We start from the raw sequence: 8,645 nt of genomic DNA on the forward strand, positions 1-8,645 counted from the left end.
CTTATAGAAGCTTACATTTTTTCCCTCCCAACCGCCTCCACCACACGTACGTCAAGCTCTAGGAACAGTGTAGAGTCAACATTATTCAAATTCAAACTTAAATCTATAAGGGGACGAAATTGAATCAATAAAGGGAAGGGTAATTTTTTTTGTGAGGTTAGTGGGTAATATCAGTAAAGAGAGCTGCATTTATTTTCTTTTTTTCCCCCCGTTCGAGATCGGTTCAAATTGATGATGACATGGATATGCGAACCATATCAAGAATACAACACAGAAGTATGAATGAAAAAAAAAAAAAAAAAAAGCAGAAATAAGATATAACAGTGTACCGTTTGAGCAGCTGCTTGGAATGGTTGCTTCACCGTCTGCACCACGTTTGCATTAAAATTGATTTGTCATCTAGACTTATCTCCCCTACATGCTTTCTCGCTTCTTGTTGCCAAAATATTTATTTATTTTATTGCTTTTTCTCTTCCCAACCATCAGAAGAATTTAAAGAACATGAAAGGTGGAGGAGGAGGAAAGAGTAGTGTTGGAGGAGGAGGAAAGAGTAGGAGTAGGAGGAGGTGAGGAAGAGTGAGGAAATAGGAGGAAGAAGAGTGGAGTAGGAGTATAAAAGAAGGTGTGAGATCGTGGAGTAGGAGGAGGAAAGGTACTAGGACAGAGTGTAAGTTAAGAATTTCGTAAAGGCTTTGAATGGCTGGAATATGGCTCAGTTCCGGCTTGCGTTGCTGACGTAAATTGTGGGCAACAGAAAGAGGTAGTCATAGGAACATTTCTTTCTCTCTCTCTTTTTTTTTATTAGTATTTTTATTTTCTCAAACTGATGCACATGGTTTTGTTTTTGTTGCTTTCATTCTCGTATTCCATTCTGCACTGAACTGAAGTCAACGACCTGAAATGAGTTAACTACGACAAACACGTATAAAGGTCAGAGGAGTGTCTTTCTTCATTCATTCATTTATCAAAATAGAAACTTTCCTTCACTTATTTCATTCATTAAGAACGTAACGGTTTACTAAGGATGACTAGGGGACAACATGCATGTCCCTCGGCTGAAAATATTTTGTGTTCGTATATAAGTCAGTGCTTTAGTTTTGTGGGGCAGAGGTAGTGAACAGCACTTCACAGTATATTATTCCAACAAGGGTTAAACCTCCTTATTATACTCTACCATCTAGAAAATAAATATAAAAAAGGAGCAATAGATATGAACATATAACAGTGGTTTTGGCTATAAAGAATCTAAAAGAGGCTATAGGTCTGTTCGGGGGAAGTTTACCTAGAAGTTGAATGAAAGAGACAGGTTTAAAGGGTTCCATAATAATGGTAGGTCTATAGTGAAATTGAATGGTGAAAGTGGTCTTCAGACTGAGACCCAGCCTAAATGCATGCAACAGAATGGCCTTCACTGGAGGCATCTAAGTGACAAATTGTGGTATTAAATCGGGCGAACAGAAACGGTTTCTCCAGAGGGCTTCAACGCAGTTTCCGTTTACCAAATTTTTGCGAAGGTAAAGAATATGCACACTACCCGTTGTTATGGTTGGGTTAAGATTACGTTTAGGGTTAGGGTTACGCCGAAAACAGGTGGTGTGCGTATTTTTTTACCTCCGCCCCAAATTTCATCCACAAAGCATTGGTCAGTACAAAAACGTTTGTCTACAGCAGCGTTTTTCAAACTGTGGGTCGCGACAAAAAAAGAAGGGAAGAAAAAGAAAACTCAGCGGGTGCAAAGTACGGAATATAAACAACTCTAAATGTCGCACAGCATTCATAAACCATCGCTAGTTTTACCGATTTCTCCCACGACGAGGCAAGCTTTACCAATCAAAACATAACCGGACATATTATGAATTTATTATACATATACAAAAAGGATGTTATCGCAGTCAAAATAACTTAAAGGTTTTGACCAAGGCATGGGTCACAATGAAAACGTGGTTCTTGCTGTGGGTTGCAGCAAAAAAAGTTTGAAAAGCGCTGGACTAGAGTGCTGCTTGTTGGAATTGAACTTGACATCATACCTGCACCCGTTTTAACATTTGGTTTTTAAATTTCCTTCCTTAGGAAACTGCTTCTCCTTTCATATATTAAGCCCCTTTTATTCTGATAGGGTAGCTCTATGTTCAAAAGCTTTCATGTCGTGACTACCCTGCCTTGTTTTCAAGAATACTGTATCTATTTGCCCTTTCCTTTGCTTTTTAAAGATAGTATGGGGTGATTTGAAGGAGACTTTGGATGCTATTTTCAAGTAAGTCGCATATAAATTTGGCAAGCATTTTCCTACATTAGCAGGTGTAAACAGATTGAGGCACTGAACGATAAAAAGACTGCATTACAACCTTCTGAATGACGGACGGTTTCGCTTCGAAATTAACATGAATCGTTGGGATAGCAAGCTCGCTTGCTTTGTTATTCTGGGGAAATATTTATAGAATTGTTTTTTCTTCTTGTAAGATCGATGGAAACCACTAATTATAACTAATCAACGAACTTTATTAATCCTCTTAAATATATAGTATGAAACTTTATTTTCAATCCTTAGATATTTCGAAAACGCGAAAACTAAAATCTTAATCATGCATCTGACCTCACAGCTACTTCCTAAAATTTCTGGCCTTGTGCTAAAATCTGAGACCATTCTTATTATAATCTTAGGTGGCGAGCTGGCAGAATCGTTAGCATGTCGGGCAAAATCCTTAACAGCATTTCACCGATCGCTACGTCCTGAGTTCAAATTTTGCAAAGATCGACTTTGCCTTTCATCCTTTCGGGGTCGATAAAATAAGTACCAGTTGGGCACTGAGGGTGGCACTGTCATGGTATTAGCTGTGAGAAGTGAAAGTAGAAAAATCTGACAAGGAACGTTACTGCTGGTTTGAGTTGATTCTTTGGCTACTGACAGCTAATACCATGACTGGCCGGAGCGAGCTATCTGTCTGTCTGTCTCTCTCTCTCTATCTATCTATCACTCGAAAGTTATTGGAACAAATTCGACACCTATATCCATGCGTTTGAAAACACAGAGTGGTCTCGAACGCGCAGTCGCGCGTCCGCGCTAGCTAGTCGTGAGTGGTCGATCCTATTATTTTTAAACTTCAAACTTCATTTGTTTTCTATTTTGATAAATTCTCTCTGTTGAAAATTATATTTTTATATTTTAAATAATTTGCAATTTCAGAAAATATATTTTTATATTAAATTTGCGTTTTCTAATTTGATAAATTCTACGGACACAGAGGTGAACGAGTGATAGATAGATATAATCGACTTATCCCCTTCCCTGAAATTGCTGGCCTTGTGCCAAAATTTGAAGTCATTATTATTACCATTATCTTAATGCAATTTGCTGTGATATTATTATCGTTAGCTAAGGCGGAGAGCTGATTTCGTCTGCCGCTACGTTCTGAGTTCAAATTCCGCCGAGGTCGACTTTGCCTTTCATCTTTTCGGGGTCGATAAATTAAGTACCAGTTACGCACTGGGGTCGATGTAATCGACTTAATCCCTTTGTCTGTCCTTGTTTGTCCCCTTTATGTTTAGCCCCTTGTGGGCAATAAAGAAATAAACGTTAGCAGGCCGGGCGAAATGCTTAGCGGTATTTCGTCTGCCGTTCCGTTCTGAGTTCAAATTCTGCCGAAGTCGACTTTGCCTTTCATCCTTTCGGGGTCGATAAATTGAGTACCAGTTGCGTACTGGATCAACCTAATCGACTGCCCCCCCCCTCCCCAAAAATTTCGGCCTTGTTCCTAGAGTAGAAAAGGATATTAATATCGAGTCTGTAAAGGGTGGAACAGAGTGTAACACTCTGAGCAGTAATCAATTTCGTTGATTTATGACGGGGTTCAAATCCTACCAGTTATCTTCGGCATTGCACTTTATTCCACCGTTTTGTCTACAGGAAATATTTAATTAATATTCAATAAAATCAGCTGCTTCAACACAATAGCTGTGTGTATATATATATGTGTAGGTACAAATTTTATATTGTAATAGAAATTTATACATTGCGTTGTGTTTTCAAATCCTGCCATGGATTACTGGGGAGGGCGGGGAGCGGACTAAATCCGTCGCTTGGTTCATCCATCACTTGGCACATTTATCGGGGTGAAGCCTATTACAAGAATTCAGGCCAATCCCCACTTTAACGATTCTTCCTACTTTCCCTGCCAGTTATACAGGTCTTGTAAAGGGTCATGAGTAAGCCTTTCTCTCTTGACAGTGAGAACAACAATTTCAAATTTTGGCATACGACTAGCAATTTCGGGTGAGGAGGAAGATAGTCGATTACATCGACCCCGGTGCTCACCTGGTACATATTTTATCGACCCCGAAAGGATGAAAGGCAAAGTGATATTTGAATTCAAATCGTAAAGTCGGAAGAAATGCCCCTAAGTATTTTGTCCGTCGCAGTAACGATTCTTTCAGCTAAACGATTCTTGGGTTTTACGCGAAACCGATTGAGTTATTTAACCGATAAAAATGTAAACTTCTCATTTTCCGATTTGTAATTGAATGATACAAAGTTCATTAATTAAGCCCAACACCAGCGTCTATTTAAAATGCAGGGCTGACAAACCAACCTGAAAAGGAACAAAGTCCAAAATAATAATAATAAGGTTATGTACATTGTTTTGTCTTGGTATAAAAGATGGGCTACAGCAAATATTCTGCTTAGTACCACAGATTTGCTTGTCAGTTGTTTGACCTTAACTAGTTGAGCACGTCCCTTAGTGGCTGACGATATGTGTTGAGAGGAATTCTTTGGAGTTTGAATAATTCACATTTGGAAACATGGGTGTTTCGTTCATCATCCTTAAACAATCCTCATTTAGGAACCTACTGAGCGGGATGGGCTATTCAACTTGAAGAAAATTCTAACTGGGCCCCACCTGAAAGTTCATGCGCTGTTTATCTTGATATGAGATCACCATGTTGTGCACATGTGGTTGTGATGCATATGCCTAGTGTACCCTTGTCAGACGGGTAGTCATGATGGGTATACTGAGCTTCGTATAATTGTACCACGGTGTCACTTTGATGGCATGCGCTGCTCTCTCACTCAATAATAATAATAATAACAATAATAATGATGATAATAATAATAATAATAATAATAATAATACGGCAATGGAAAATGAAGAAGGTGAAGATTATTGTTGGGTCCTTGGGAAGAGTTTCAGAAAGCATCAAGAGGAATATAAAGGAAATTGGAATAGAGTGCCCAGTAGAACTGTTACAAAAGGTTTGCCTCGTTGACACGGCCAGAATAATCAGGAAAGTATTAGTCAGCTGAAGAGAACGGATAGCATGGTACCGTAGGCTGCAGGTAGCAAGACCGCTACGCATGCAAGACTTCAGGAGCTCCAACAAAACCTGTGATAAAGAAAAATATAATTTTCTTTTATTAGCCACAAGGGCAAAGTTGAAGCGGACTAAAAACCAAAATCGTGCATTTTGTTGTCAAATTAAGAATATGGAAGGGAGATAACTCCCATGTGTTGTCAGGATTACATTTTGTATTTTCTGCGAGACTTTCATATCGTCTGCGTAGCTAGCAAGGGTGGCTATCCATGCAGCTGAGGGCATATCTGAGAGGACCACTATGAAAAGCAGTGGTCCCAAGACAGTGCCTTGTGGAGCACCACTCACTATTTGTGTTTTCTTTGAGGGGGCTCCATTTGGCCACCACTGCCTGGCTTCTATCTTTCTGAAAGTCATGTAACCACTTTCCAAGTTTTTCATTATGTTGTAAGAACTGGGTCAGGCAGTTCCTGCCTGGTCGAAATCCATGCTGGGTATCTCTCAGCAAGTCGTTTTCTTCAAGGAATGTGATTAGTTTCCCTCTGACTATTTGTTCCATGACTTTGCTGAGTCAGAGAGATAGGCCTATAGTTTTTGGCATCTGCTCTGCTTCCTCCGTTATGGATTGGGCATATTATTCCCTCCTTCAGTTTGTTTGGCAGCCTGCCATTTGCAAGAAAGCTCTGGAAGAGAATCTGTAGTGGTTTCACCAGGGCATGCTTACACAATTTGAGGAGGATTGCTGGGAAATCATCAGGGCCAGCAGTTGAGTTTGCGTCCACCTCATCTATGGCTAGTAGTATATTTTCTTCACTAAGGTCGATGTAATCTATCGTAACTGCCTCGCTGGTTATAGGTGAGGTGGCAAAGAAATCCATCAGTTCATTCACTTGTCTGTATTCCAACAGGGTGGTAAAGACACTTTTGAACTGGTCATTCAGTACCTCACTGATCCTGGCTGGACTGAGGGAGCCATCCTTTTGGAAGACGGATCCTATTTTGCAGTGTACTGAGGCTTTTTCTTTGACTTAATGTTTTTTATGACCCTGGCTTCTTTGTCTGCTCTCTCCCTCACATAGGATTGTTGCAGGCTTTTTTCAATCTCCATCAATGTTGTTCTTAAGTAGGACCTTTCACTACTTTCGGAATATTGGTTGAAGTGATTTGCAACCTTCGTCCAGCATCTCATGAGAATCTTCCTCTCCCTTGGAATTTTGTTCCTATTTGTTTTGGCCTTGTGCTCTGGGACATATTTCTGACATATGGCTTGCACAATAGACATGAAACATTCTAGTTTCATGTCAATGTCTGGTGTGGAGATATATATATATATATATATATATATATATGTAATACACACACTCACACACACATATATCATCATCATCGTTTAACATTTTAACATCCACCTTCCATGCTGGCATGGGTTGGATGGTTTGACTGAGGGCTGGCAAACCAGGAGGTTGCACCAGGTTCCAATCTGATCTGGGAAGGTTTCTACAGCTGGATACCATTCCTAATGCCAACCACTCTGAGACATTATATATATATATATATATATATATATAATGTATATATTTATGTATACATATATATATATAAATATGTGCATATATATATATAAATATATGCATAAATATATATCAAACACCATTCAATTTTTTTCTCCGTGTTTTTCTCCTTGTTTTCTCCGTATTCTTTCTGTTGAAGAGCGTAGCTCGAAAGTCAAAGACTTTCTCTATTCCCGAGCGTCATACTAATACATCTTTTGTTGTTTACACCACCTGTCCTCGTCTGTTGTTGTTTTTTTTCGTACATTCTCCCATATAAATATATGTGTGTGTTTGTGTGTTTACATCCATATAACCTTGCAGTTGAGCAAAAGAGAGGCCGATAGAGTATGTACCAGACTTTACTAATAAGTGTTGGGGGTTGTGCTCCATCATGGCCACGGTCTGATGACTGAAAGAAGTAAAAGTTACGAAATGGAATATTTCGATTTAAATACAAACATTTGAAGAACAAGATTTTCTATCATAAAAAGACAAAAAAGAAAAACAATTGTAGGTGGTTACAGGTAGGCAGATACATATAAAAAAGAAAGAACAGCTAATTATGATAATTAAGAAACAAATATAATTATTAGAAATAATCAGTGAGAAATACCTTGAGCTGTGTTTCCCACAGCTTATGTTTTCTGGTGATGTGTGAACAGAGTTTTTTAATAATGAAAATAAAACTTGTCTTTCACTAACCTTTCGTATACATTTCCATACATAGATACACTCATACCATCACGTACAGTCACACTCACACTTTCACACTCTTGTACTGAGCCACACACTCACTCACACTCACCCTTTCACACACCTGTGCTGAGTCACATGCACACACTGTCAGATACATGTATTCCACACTTTGGCACCCTCGTACCATACCTACATTTACCATACAATGTATAACAACATAATCAATACACACACACACACACACACACACACACACACACACACACACATACACATACACACACACACAAAATGACACTTTTATATGTACAAAGACTAAATAAAGCTCATAAAAAAAAGTAAAGCTTTCCTTTATCTCACTCAATTCCTCCCTCCCCCACCGCCACCATATTTGTTCTCTCGTTCATACACAACTAATAAAAGCTTCTATGAAGTGACTTGATCTTCTAGAAATAGCAGATGATTTTTGCTTCAAATCATACGATGCCTTCTTGGAAGTATTTGGGATGGACGCACCTTTTCTGTTGTGACTTGTTAGTCAAGGCTGACCCACCACCATACAGAAACAACAATAACAACACATCCCTCTCTCTCTCTCTTTCTCTTTTACACACACATGTGCCAGTGTGGCTATAGGGGCAAGCATGGCTTTGAATGGCTCAGAAGTTTGCTTCCCAACCACATGGCTTCGGGGTTTAGTTCTACTGCACACTACCTTGGGTAACTGTCTTATGCTATAGCCCCATGCCAAAAGGGTTTTGCTGATGGAAACTGAAAGAAGCCTACTGTGTGTGTGTACCCTTGTGTGGAATCAGATGATGGTTGTAAATGAGTATCACTGTTATACAAGCGATGTTGTTCATTTGCAATCTTCCATGAAAAACATGTCAGGCTATGGGGAAAGAGCTTGCTTGGAGACAGGTGATGGTTGGTGACAGGAAAGGTATCCAACCATAGAAAATCTGCCTCAACAAATTCCATCTGGCCCATGCAAGCATGGAAAAGTGGACACTAAACAATGATGATAATGTCGATGATTTATATATATATATATGTATGTGTGTATATATATATATATGTATATATATA

General features: G+C 39.0%; 1 protein-coding gene and 1 long non-coding RNA gene across 4 annotated transcripts in view; one reads left to right on the forward strand and one right to left on the reverse strand.

Annotated features, from left to right (window-relative positions):
• LOC106881915 (uncharacterized) overlaps positions 1–7,498 on the reverse strand; it is an 83,708-nt gene extending 76,210 nt beyond the window's left edge. The window contains exon 1 of one of the 2 annotated variants that reach the window (XM_052967580.1): positions 7,474–7,498. The gene's annotated coding sequence lies outside the window, so the exon portion shown is untranslated. Of the gene's footprint in view, positions 1–329; positions 466–7,473 lie in introns of those variants that run through there. The other variant, XM_014932436.2, reaches the window with a different exon arrangement.
• Positions 622–8,645, forward strand: part of LOC128247645 (uncharacterized) — a 26,130-nt gene continuing 18,106 nt past the window's right edge. The window contains exon 1 of one of the 2 annotated variants that reach the window (XR_008264019.1): positions 622–760. This is a non-coding gene — a long non-coding RNA (uncharacterized LOC128247645). The other variant, XR_008264020.1, reaches the window with a different exon arrangement.

The sequence above is a fragment of the Octopus bimaculoides genome, chromosome 4, assembly GCF_001194135.2.
Source record: "Octopus bimaculoides isolate UCB-OBI-ISO-001 chromosome 4, ASM119413v2, whole genome shotgun sequence".
Taxonomy (NCBI): Eukaryota; Metazoa; Mollusca; class Cephalopoda; order Octopoda; family Octopodidae; genus Octopus; species Octopus bimaculoides.